The sequence below is a fragment of the Pongo pygmaeus genome, chromosome 11, assembly GCF_028885625.2.
Source record: "Pongo pygmaeus isolate AG05252 chromosome 11, NHGRI_mPonPyg2-v2.0_pri, whole genome shotgun sequence".
NCBI classification, from domain to species: domain Eukaryota; kingdom Metazoa; phylum Chordata; class Mammalia; order Primates; family Hominidae; genus Pongo; species Pongo pygmaeus.
In genome coordinates, this window is record NC_072384.2 from 49,925,073 (window position 1) to 49,937,229 (window position 12,157).

The following is a 12,157-nucleotide window of genomic DNA, read 5'->3' on the forward strand; positions in this document are numbered from 1 at the left end:
AGGGAAGAATCAGCACTCTAAAGCAGCCCTGCACAGTTAGGAATGAGCGGGCTTCTGGCAGTGCCTTTTAAAAAGGCACAGAGATTTGCATATAGACATATTTCTGGTGCGTCGATGACAGGTGGCTCTTCCCCATCTAAGCAGAATGGATGGAGGGAGTTAGGTACAATGGCTTATAATTTTCAAATACTGTAATTTTTTTATAAAGATGGAAACCATTATTTTTTAAAAGCATGTGGTTTCAATAGTGCATATTTGATTTATGACTAAGAATTCTTTTTCTCCATGCCATGTTAGTACCCTCATGTAATTAAATAGTTTTCTTTTTTGAAACTTAGATTGAACAGAAATCTGTTTTACCAAGGTAGTGAATATGGCTTTGTCAAAATCTCTCTCTGTGTGTTTGTGTGTGTGTATGTTGAAATAAGTGCAGAATTGAGATAATGATATGGACAACTTGGGTTTACAAAACATAAAAAATATGGAAAAGTAAGACATTTTCTTTCTTGAATTTGAGGTAAAAATCTCTGTCCTTCCTCTACACTTGGCAGGCTGAGAAAAAATGTTGGTCTGAACAACTCAGAGAATCCTTAGTTTCATCTGCACCTCAGTCTTGTCAAAATGACATGGGTGTGTGAGCTTAGTTGGATTTAACTGGATGTGAACCTGAGTACATATTACAAATGCAAATCAAGTCTTCATTTTTTAACCATAAAAGGTATGAACATAAATTCTAAAGCTGATTTTACATGAAATGACGTGGGATAACAATATTACTTCCTTTTGTGGACCTGTTTCTCCTCCCACAGTACGTAAGACTTCTTTACCTCTCTTGAAGCTTGTCAGTGCAAGCCCATCAACATTTACCTGTATAAACTTATAATTAAAAAATATACCCTAATTCTTTAGCAACTAATTCTATTGAGTATTATTCACCCTTTACAAGAAATCCCTTAAAGATCTAAAGAGTGACAGCCTCATTAAATTTTCATTGCCCACCTTGATGCTTTTCCATTTTTGGAAGTATCCTCTCACTTTCTCCTTTACATATAGGAACACAAAAAGAAATTCAAAGGAAGGTACCTTGAAAGAAGAACTTCATTAAACAATTATCAAATTAGAAAATTACATACTTAAATATCACACACATACGTAATAAGATGAGATATGCGTGTGTTTGCATGTTTGTCTGAGGCTATACATATTCTGATATATATATAAATATGCATAATTTTCTCATACAACATAATTATAGAAAATTATGTATCTAACCAATTAGTCATCAGAACAATTTTCTTCATATTTTCTTTCTCCTTAGCTAAAATGGCCTTGATAATCCTACCTTCACCTTCTGCAGTTTCTCTCTCACCCACTGCCTTCCTCTGACTCTCCCCACCATCCTTCACATTTTGTGCCTTCATTGCAGTGCCAGCTCCTTCCTCCTGCTCTGATTCTGTTCACTCTCCCACCCTCTTCCCGAGTCTCAGATACTGGGCAAGACTCCAACTGTTTGTGGGTGGAAAAAACAATTACATAGAAACTCTAATAGAAACAAAGAAGATTCCGTCTGAGGTTGTGAATGGTCCTAGATCACGACTGGTTCTTTCCACCTGTTTATCATTCAGTTGCAAAGAGGAGAATATGGCATCACTCTAAGCAGGATTTAGTTGCCAAAGTGTCCTTCCATGCCAGTCCACTGGCTTACCAAAGGTCCAGTGCAGCCAAAACACTTCCCTTTAAAGCACCACCACAGTCCACAAAAAGGCAGAGACTTCCAGGCCTTGGAGAGAGAGCATTAAGGCTAAGCTCAGCCTTGCAAGTGTGTTCCGGAATGCAAAGCAATACTCGGGGAACTCCAGCTCTGTCCCCACAAGCCTGAGCTCTAAGGAAGGCCATGGGAAATCCCCACCCTCAAGCTTAATGCACTACACTGAAGCTGGCAGGGCCTGCCTCTTCCCCTGCTGCCACTCTCTCTACCCTGGCAAGACCTGCCAGTCTCATATTTTGTCATCAGCTCTCTGAATAGCTACCTTTAGCCTGTCAGAGTGGATGCTGAAGTATTCAAACAGTTCCACCTTGGCTCATGGCATAAAAAGTCAAGGTGGGGTTTTCTCAGAGATTTTCTTTTCCCTCCCCCTCTCCACTTCCCCTGTAAACCCACCGGGGCAAGGTTGAGGCTCCTATGACAGCATTTCTCAACCTTTTTTCTCACCATTGCTCTCAGCCTTTTTAGACATGTTTTTCCTAACACAGTAGTACCAAGTTAACATTTCCCCGTAACAATTTAATAACACAGATGTACTGTATATCTGCTTATGTACGATATGTATATCTGTGTTTTATACATAACACAAGTTAGATGTTTTGACCCCTCCAAGAACCAATATTCACCTCTTGGAAGTGATATCATCCCCATTAAATGCATGGTCTATGGATTTTTTGGTATGGCTAAGGTAAGGCTGACAATGAATTTGGTATAACCAAGGTCCCTAATCTTTAGGCCGCCTACCTGAGATGTTCTTCTGTGCACACCATCCCACTGCACTCTTACAACTCTAGTGTATTTCACTTTGTATCCTCAACATTGGGAAGCATCAGAGATATCCATAGGGTTGCCTGGGTCCAGAGGCAGGGTTGTAGTGGAGATGAGAGTGGTGCAAAAATAACGGGTGTACATTATTGTGGAGTTAACCACCGTACTATCCCGAAAGCATTCTCCTGACCTCAGGCCGATTGTTGCCTGGTTCTTTATCTAAATATTTAGGGATACAGAGACATTGCACATCATATGCAGTGTTTATGAAACATTCCCAATATAACAAGGATTGATGATGCGGTGGGCTTATCTGGATTCCCAGCACAGGAAAGTTGGGGGAGAGTGGGGAGCAATGAAATGTTGTGGGCAGACCCAGTGAACAGTGGAGAGACAATAGTCTCAGCATGGTGATAATAGGCATCACTGGCTTTTCTGGAAACCACAGACCATGTGATATGGTTTGGCTCTGTCCCCACCCAAGTCTCATCTTGAATTGTAGTTCCCATAATCCCCATATGTCATGGGAGGAAACCAATGGGAGGTAATTTAATCATGAGAGCAGTTACTCCCACGCTGTTCCTGTGATTGTGTGTTCTCACAAGATCTGATGGTTTTTTAAGGGGCTTTTCCCCCTTTTGCTTTGCACTTCCCTTTCCTGCTGCCATGTGAAAAAGGACATTTTTGCTTTGCCTTCCACTACGATTATAAGTTTCCTAAGGCCTCCCCAGCTCTGTGGAACTGTGAGTCAATTAAGCCTCTTTCTTTATAAATTACCCAGTCTCAGGTATTTCTACATAGCAGTGTGAGAACAAACTAATACCGCAAATTATTACCAGTAGAGTGGGGTGCTGCTATAAGGATACCCAAAAATGAAGCAACTTTGGAACTAGGTAACAGGCAGAGGTTGGAACAGGTTAGAGGACTCAGAAGAAGACAGGAAATGTGGGAAAGTTTGGAACTTCCAAGAGACTTGGAGAGCTCATAAGACAGGAAGATGTGGGAAAGTTTGGAACTTCCTAGAGACTTGTTGAATGGCTTTGACCAAAATCTGACACTGATATGGACAATGAAGTCTAGGCTGAGGTGGTCTCAGATGGAGATGAGGAACTTGTTGGAAATTGGAACAAAGGTGACTCTTGCTGTGCTTTAGCAAACAGACTGGTGGCTTTTTGACCTTGCCTTAAGATCTGTGGAACTTTGAACTTGAGAGAGATGATTTGGGGTACCTGGTGGAAGAAATTTCTAGGCAGCAAAGTGTTCAAGAGGAAGCAGAGCATAAAAGTTTAGAAAATTTGCAGGCTGCTGCTGCAATAGAAAAGAAAAAGCTATTTTCTGGGGAGAAGTTCAAACCTGCTGCAGAAATTTGCATAAGTAACAAGGAGCCGAATGTTAATCACCAAGACAATGGGGAAAATGTCTCCGGTGTATGTCAGAAAACTTCACAGCAGTCCTTCCCATCACAGGCCCGAAAGGCTAGGAGGGAAAAATGGTTTCCTGGGCCAGATCCAGGGCCCCACTACTGTGGGCAGCCTCAGCACTGCATCCTAGCCACTGCAGTCATGGCTAAAAGGGGCCAAGGTACAGCTCAGGACGTTGCATCAGAGAGTGAAAGCCCCCAGCATTGGCAGCTTCCATGTGGTGTTGGTCCTGTGGGTGTGCAGAAGACAAGATTTGAGGTTTGAGAACCTCCACCTAGATTTCAGAGGATGTATAGAAATGCCTGGATGTCCAGGCAGAAGTTTGCTGCAGGGGCAGAGCTCTCATGGAGAACCTCTGCTAGGGCAGTGTGAAAGGGAAATGTGAGGTTGGAGCCCCCACACAGAGTCCCCACTGGGGAACTGCCTGGTGGAGCTGTGAGAAGAGGACCACCGTCTTCCAGGCCCCAGAATGGTAGACCATCTCTTGCATCAGCTTGACCTGGATGTGAGACATGGAATCAAAGGAGATCATTTGGGAACTTTAAGGTTTAATGACTGCCCTATTGGAGTTCAGACTTGCATGGGGACTGTAGCCCCTTTGTTTTGGCCAATTTATCCCATGTGGAACAGGTGTATTTACCCAATGCCTGTTCCCCCATTGTATCTAGAAAGTAATTAACTTGCTTTTGATTTTACAGGATCATAGGTCAAAGGGACTTGCCTTGTCTCAGATGAGACTTTGGTCTTGAACTTTTGAGTCAATGCTGGAATGAGTTAAGACTTTGGAGGACTGTTGGAAAGGCATGATTGTGTTTTGAAATGTGAAGACATGAGATTTGGGAGCGACCAGGGGCAGAATGATACGGTTTGGCTGTGTTCCCAACCAAATCTCATCTCGAATTGTAGTTCCCATAATCCCTACATGTCACAGGAGGGAGCTGGTGGGAGGTAATTTAACCATGGGGGTTGTTACTCTAATGCTGTTCTCGTGATAGTAAGTGAGTTCTCATGAGATCTGGTGGTTTTATAAGGGGCTTTCCCCCCTTTTGCTTGGCACTCCTCCTTGCTACCACCAGGTGAAGAAGGATGTGTTTGCATCTCCTTCCGTAATCCTCTTTCCTTTATAAATTACCCAGTATCAGGTATTTCGTCATGGCAGTGTGAGAACTAACACACCATGCTTCCCTTTAAATATGTCTCCTCCTTGCACTTGGTCTAGAATGCTTCAAGGGATGGATGTGGTCAGAACTGCACTTTAGGAAGCTCAACTACTACTTTTTAAATATATATATTTAATGACTTTTAATTGTCCACAAGGTGAAGTGAATTTTTATTAAACTAGCATTTTAGGACCACCGTAGAATGATCCTACTTACTTATCTGCTACTGGTCTCTGCCCTGCAGTCTATATCCTCATTGTAACAAGAATTCTAAACTAATTATGACTGAAATACAGCTTACATGCCTTTGCTGATGGTACGTTCTCTACATGCAATAATCTTCCCTTCAATTGCCACCTATTCAAATCTTGCCCTTTTTACACATTCACGGTCAGCCTCTAGAAAGTAATTTCTGAATCCAAAGAGATATTAATTCTTCCTCCTTTGAACTCTCATTTCATTTCCTTGTACAAGCACAAAAGAGGAAGTCAAATTATAATAAAAGGTAAAATTAGGTGTTTAGCTTCCCCACTAGACTGTAAGTTCACTGAGAACAAGAATTGGAGTACCTGTGAATCTTATTTAGTGTCTAGGGCTCGTACCGAGGACACAGTGAAAGTACTGAATTTCTTGTGTTCATTCTGTTGTGATGTTGCTTCTGGACAAGAATAGGAAAGAACTTTGCTGGAAACACCAATCTCAGATCATCTCCTCTATGACTGATAACGAGGCTTGAGAAGACTGTAACACTAAAGACTACAGATTTATTTAGATAAGCAGAAGCAAGATATATGTTTCATTGCTGTTGCAGTCTGTCGACAAAAAGAGTCAAACTCTAGTAAAATATTTAGAAAGATTTATTCTGAGCACAATATGAGTGACCATGACAAAGCCCTCAGGAGGTCCTGAGAACATGTGCCCAAGGTGGCTGGGGTGCAGCTTTTATATATTTTAGGGAGACATGAGACTTCAATCAAATATACTTAAGAAACACATTGGTTCAGCTGGGTGTGGTGGCTCATGCCTGTAATCCCAGCACTTTGGGAGGCCGAGGTAGGTGGATCACTTGAGGTCAGGAGTTCAAGACCAGCCTGACCAACATGGTGAAACGCTGTCTGTAGTAAACATATTTAAAAAAAAGTTATCTAGACACGGTGGCACGTGCTTGTAGTCCCAGCTACTCAGGAGGCTGAGGCAGGAGAAGTGCTTGAACCTGGGAGGCAGAGGTTGCAGTGAGCCAAGATCACACCACTGCATTCCAACCTGGGTGACAGAACAAGACTCCTTTTTTAAAACAAATAAATAAATAAATAGGTTCCATTCAGAAAGGTGGGACAACTTGAAGCTGGGTGTAAGTTGGGGGTGGAGGGGGAGTTTCCAGCTTACAGGTAGACTTCAAAATTTCCTGGTTGACAATTGGTTGAGTTCATCTAAAGACCTGGGATCAACAGAAAGGAATGTCTAGGTGAAGATAAGAGGTTGTGGAGACCAAAGTTGAATCATGCAGATACAGCCTCCGGGTAGCAGGCTTCAGAGAGGATAGACTGTAAATGCTTCTTATGAGACTTAAGGTCTGTGTTGATGTCGATGCTGGAGAGGTGTAATGAGACATGTCCAACTCCCACTTCCCTTCATGGCCTGAAATGGTCCCTCAGGTTAAATTTTAAAAGAGAGGCCTGCCAAGGAGGAAAGTCTATTCAGATGGTTGAGGGGGCCTTAGAATTTTATTTTTGGTTTACAAGTCTTTTTGTTTTGTTTTGCTTGTTTGCTTTCTTATATTTCCTTGAGGAAAAAGGAGTTGGTAGGACTCATGAACCATGTAACCTAGATGGTTTGTCCTTTTGTATCTTAATAACTCCTTTTAACTACAAAGCTTAAAATAGCCCCTTTAACTGGAGCTAATGGGAATCCTTCACATGGCTTACTGGGCCCAACAACCCAACTCAAAGAATCGTTTTTTCCATCTTTCCATTTTGCTTCGTTTATAAAATTTTGCCAGATGATAGTTTTCTGGGTAATTTCCTTGCTGTCCAATCCTCTCAGATTATTTAAAGTTAAGCAGTGTAGCTGGATGCAAAACTCTAGCTTTTATTATGTGTATAGAAGATAAATGTTATTGTTGTTTGTTTGGGATATTTTTACATTGTTTTCAAAGGGACAGGTCATATCCAAATCAATTGAAAAAAATAAACTTTCTAGGAGACAGTGTTCAGATGAAAGTCACTTTATGCTTGGGATTGAAGAGCAAAGCAGTTGAAATTTGAAGTGTATTGTTTTTTTTTCCCCTTTTGGTAACCATGGGAATAGCAGAGTAACTTATATACAAAGCTTGTGGGAAGGAATAACCTTGGAAATTCTTCTACTGAAGAATTATTTAAACCTTGTTGTGACACATGAATCACTGGGTGGTGCTTTCTGTCAACATTCTTTGCTCTCCTGAACCAGAAAAGCCAGTATCTGCCTGGTTACTGGTGGTGCCACTGCTGCTGGGAAACAGAACTGTGACAGTGGAATTCTTCTGAAATCATTTTGAAATAAGTTGCATGCACTTAGCAAATCCCATATAATATTTTCATCACAGGTATCTTTTGGACATATTATGGATATTCTGCACTATAAAAAATGACATTTTGAACAACTTAATTTTTATTTTTAACTCAGAGAAAGAAAAAATATTTCAAGAAATTATTTTAACACCAGAATACCATCTACGTATTGTATGTGATGGAATATTGTATTTCTTTCAGTTAATTTTAATTCATTATCTTCAGTCTGCATCTCCTAGAGAATATATATATATATATATATATATATATATATACATATTTCTTTTTTTAATTCAAGTGAATTGAAGTATTCTTTTCTTTTGTGGAAACTATTGCTTTGTATCATACCTTTTCTTCAAAAACAAGATTAAATGTAAAAATATATTAAAGATGTTCTAGAGATTATTAAATTAGGTCTCTGTAATAGTTTTTCCCTATTAAATAGGAAGATGAGGGTCTGAGAAAAATATGGCTAGATCATGCAGTCAAACTAATTTTTTACTTTTCTTATCTGAACATTTTATCAAAAATCATTTTGTATCTTGTTTGCTGGCTGTCATTCTTTGCATAAGAACTTGCACATCACACTTCAGATTACATTTATTGACACAACTTCACTATAAATCATTCCCTGACAATTCCACAAGCACAGTGGCTCACACCTGTAATCCCAGAACTTTGGAAGGCCAAGGTGGGAGGATTACTTGAGGCCAGGAGTTCTGGACCAGTCTGGGCAACATAGCAAGATTCTGTCTCCACCAAAAACAAACAAACAAAAAACAAAAATAACTTTAAAAATATTTTATACATTAATAGGTTATATTAGCTTTTCCTTCACTGGCTCTTCTATTTTTATCATTCCTTCACCAGCTTCTTTTTTGCTAAAATGCTAATACGTGTTCATCTAAGACAGAATGTTAAACGTCTAAACTCAGAGGGTACCTTTAACCCCACTTTCCCCATGCCCAGAGGCATAGCACATCATCACCTTGTGCTATGATAATCAGGCATAGGAAATCTCCTAATACACACACACACACACGTAGAGAGAACATGAGCGTGTTGAATTAAGCAAACTAGGAGTTTATATATATGTATTATATAATATTTTATATATGTGTACATATAAATATATACATATATCATACATACATATATATCATATATAAATATACTTTATATATATAGATAGAGAGCTAAAGAGAGAGCTAATAACTGGCTTTAGTCTTTTGCACTTAGATGTGTCTTATTTCGTTCTCATGTTCAATCTCCTTTAGCCTGAGAAACGTTTTGGCTTGTCTCTTTTGCCCACTCTTGCCCATTCAGCACATTTACATGCATGAGCTGGAGCTACTCGACTTCGGGACCCAGATCCTAGGACCTCACATGTAATCAGGATGTGAATGCAGACATTCATTGCTATTGATTCATCTAGATAATCTTCCATTGTCACTAGTCAGTCATTGCAACACCACTGGGTTTTATGAGTCCACTTTGCCTGTGAATATGGAATATTGGAAAAAGTTTCTACCACCCAAATTTTAAATTGGCCTTGCTTGTTTGCACCACTCACATCAAACTGCAAGAACAGCTGCAGTACCTACAAGACTGTGATTTCCTAGAAGAGGAGACAACCATTGATGCATCATTGTTTGTTGCCCTGTGCTTTGATCAGTGCACAGTGTATTACATATGCCCAGTAACTGACAAATGAAGAGCTTCCTCTCTCCTACCTGGTTTGATAAAAAGCCCTGTTTCTGTAATCACTTGGAAACCACTGTGAGCTTATAACAGGAAGTCTCTAACTTCTACCCTGATTCTATTACAGAAATCACTTCTGGGGTTATGTGAAACAGAAACCCATAAACCATCTATGGAGATGAAGTCATCACAGTGCTGTGTTGGACTTCGTCCTGTGAGTGTGGTGTAGGGAATTGTCTTCTAGGAGCAGGTGGTCATGGTATAGTGTGGGAGGGAAGAAGACAAGAGAAAAAAGACAGTTTTCCGGTACCTGATGTGGCTTTGTCAAAATTCCAAAATAGATCAAGTTCATTTGGGATGTTCTTTCACATTTTTTTTTTTTTTTATTACTGGCAATTGTCTCTCAAATCATGCTGTGCTTACTTGCTCCCCACTCCCACTCCCTACCTCCACAATGACTTTTTTCTGTTCTATACTTTCACCATAAAATCTCCGCAGGGGTGGGTGATGAGAAAGGCTAAAAGAAGCAGCTGATTTTAATGAGAATGACAGCAGCCTTGACTAAACTAATATCCACTAAGGTTTGAATGACTAATAGCATTATTATTCCTCTGTTATTTGCATTTTGAAGTCTTGGCCCAGAGCGAATTATACCAGTTCCTGCTTTCACAAGTTCCTTTCTCTACATTTATACTCCACATCCAGTGTTTAGAACTGAAAGAGTTGCCACACATCTAAATATTCCTCACAATGTCTGTTCTGAATCAGCATTTTTGCATAAAAGTGAATGTGGGTTCTGTGGAAACAGGGAATTCTGTGAGCCTGAAACTCTGATGAATGGCTTTATGTTTAGAAGTCAGCAATGCTGGTATGTGGGAAAATGTTGCTGTTCAGATCTTTTTGGTCTCCATTTCATCGTCTTTGCAGCTTAAAAAATAATCCAGTGAAAATCTTTGATGGGTAATGTAGCCTCAAACAAGTTTTCTTTATTCTTTTGTGATTCTAGAAATTCGATTATATCAATTAGGAAGGGTTTAAGTTTCTTGAGTGTCTCTAGGGAGTTTCATGTTTTACTCTTCGGTAATTCCCATAAAATTATGAGTATGAACAAGCTTCAGACATCAGAAATCATCACCAGCCTCCTTGAAGGGTCCAAAAGAAAATAATGTTCTTTAGGTAAATAATATGTGATGTAAAAGGAATATATGAACTGCAATGGTATTGTCTTACCTTATTCTCCTTTATAAATAATATATAAATTCATATTACTTACATATTGTGTATATGTTACATGCACACGAATTTACTTGTAGAATTAGATATATATAGCTGAGCAAATACACAAAACAAATACATATTTGTTGTATATATTTATATTTTATATGTATATGTATGTGTGTATATATATATAAAATGCTACATAGACAAAAATATTGTTATTTCTGAAGTATAATGATCATGTTAACATTAAAAGTTTGAATGTAAATTAATCTCCAGTCCTGTAACCAACTCCAACTCCCAACTCCTCTTCTCAAAAAGGGGCTATGCTGGGAAAAGCTAAACAGCTGTGTGATTGAGAACATCCCCCACTCCCTCCTGTCCTCAGCCATGTACTTTTCATCATTTTTTTGTTTGTTTTTGTTTTCTTTTGATGGAGTCTCGCTCTGTCTCCCAGGCTGGAGTGCAGTGGCGCGATCTCAGCTCACTGCAAATTCTACCTCCCAGGTTCACGCCATTCTCCCGCCTCAGCCTCGCGAGTAGCTGGGACTACAGGTGACCGCCACCACGCCCGGCTAATTTTGTTTTTGTATTTTTAGTAGAGACGGGGTTTCACTGTGTTAGCCAGGATGGTCTTGATCTCCTGACCTCGTGATCTGCCCACTTCGGCCTCCCAAAGTGCAGGGATTACAGGCATGAGCCACCGCACTCGGCCTTAATCAATTTTAAAATAAGACTGTAGTATGAGTTAGTGTATTATCTTGTCTTGTTGACACGTTCTTTCTTGTTCAACTGGCATCCCTTTGAGGTCTGAAACAGCAGACTCTTTTCTATAAGTGTGTTCCTTAGTGTTATTTTTAGTGTTTTCATTTGGTCAACAAATATTTATCAAGGACCTACTTTGTGCAGATACCAAGATGAGGAAGACATCCCTGTCGTCTTCAGTGAGCTCTGCGTCTAGAGAGAGAAGTATTGTCTTCTATTATATTATGTGCATAGAACTATGTATTATGACTATATGTTCATGTTTACAGATTTAGGATTTTTCTGTAAAAGGTATTTATATTCAGATGTATTGAAATGTAAGATAAGTACATTTGTAGATCTTGAACCAAATTTTTTAGAAAGTCACTGTAAAGATAAACAAAAAATAGTGTTTTTATCCTGTGTAGAAAAAAACAAAAATGTGCATTTTTCTGACAATGATTGGTTGAGTTTCCAAATATCTATAGCCTAAGTTACTAAAGTTAAATAGTAAAACAATATATCTTTATAAATTCTTGTGTAACTTTGACTTTATAACTATGTTATTGATCAAATGTGTTTTCCCTTTTCTAGGGAAAAAAAGGCCTTTAAAAATCTCATATAGCTTATTGATGATCAAGTGCCTTGTAGAAAGTAACGTTTTGATGAAGAAAGTGAGAATAAATCAGCAACATATGGATTTCATTTATCTCCAAATGTACAGACTTTTTAAGAAGTTCTGAGGGAAATTCCTGGCAAAATGCTCCTGATTTAGAGTATAAAACATATCTGAAAAATACACAAAAAGGTGGGCAACAGAAAAATTTAATATAT

At 39.2% G+C, this 12,157-nt stretch overlaps 1 protein-coding gene across 4 annotated transcripts in view; it reads right to left on the reverse strand.

Moving 5' to 3' along the window:
• The window catches only part of RND3 (Rho family GTPase 3), a 123,794-nt gene that overhangs the window by 53,308 nt on the left and 58,329 nt on the right, over positions 1 to 12,157 (reverse strand). The window contains exon 1 of one of the 4 annotated variants that reach the window (XM_063647469.1): positions 1,343 to 1,421. The exons of the other annotated variants lie outside the window; for them this stretch is intronic. The gene's annotated coding sequence lies outside the window, so the exon portion shown is untranslated. Of the gene's footprint in view, positions 1 to 1,342; positions 1,422 to 12,157 lie in introns of those variants that run through there. 4 annotated transcript variants of the gene reach the window in all.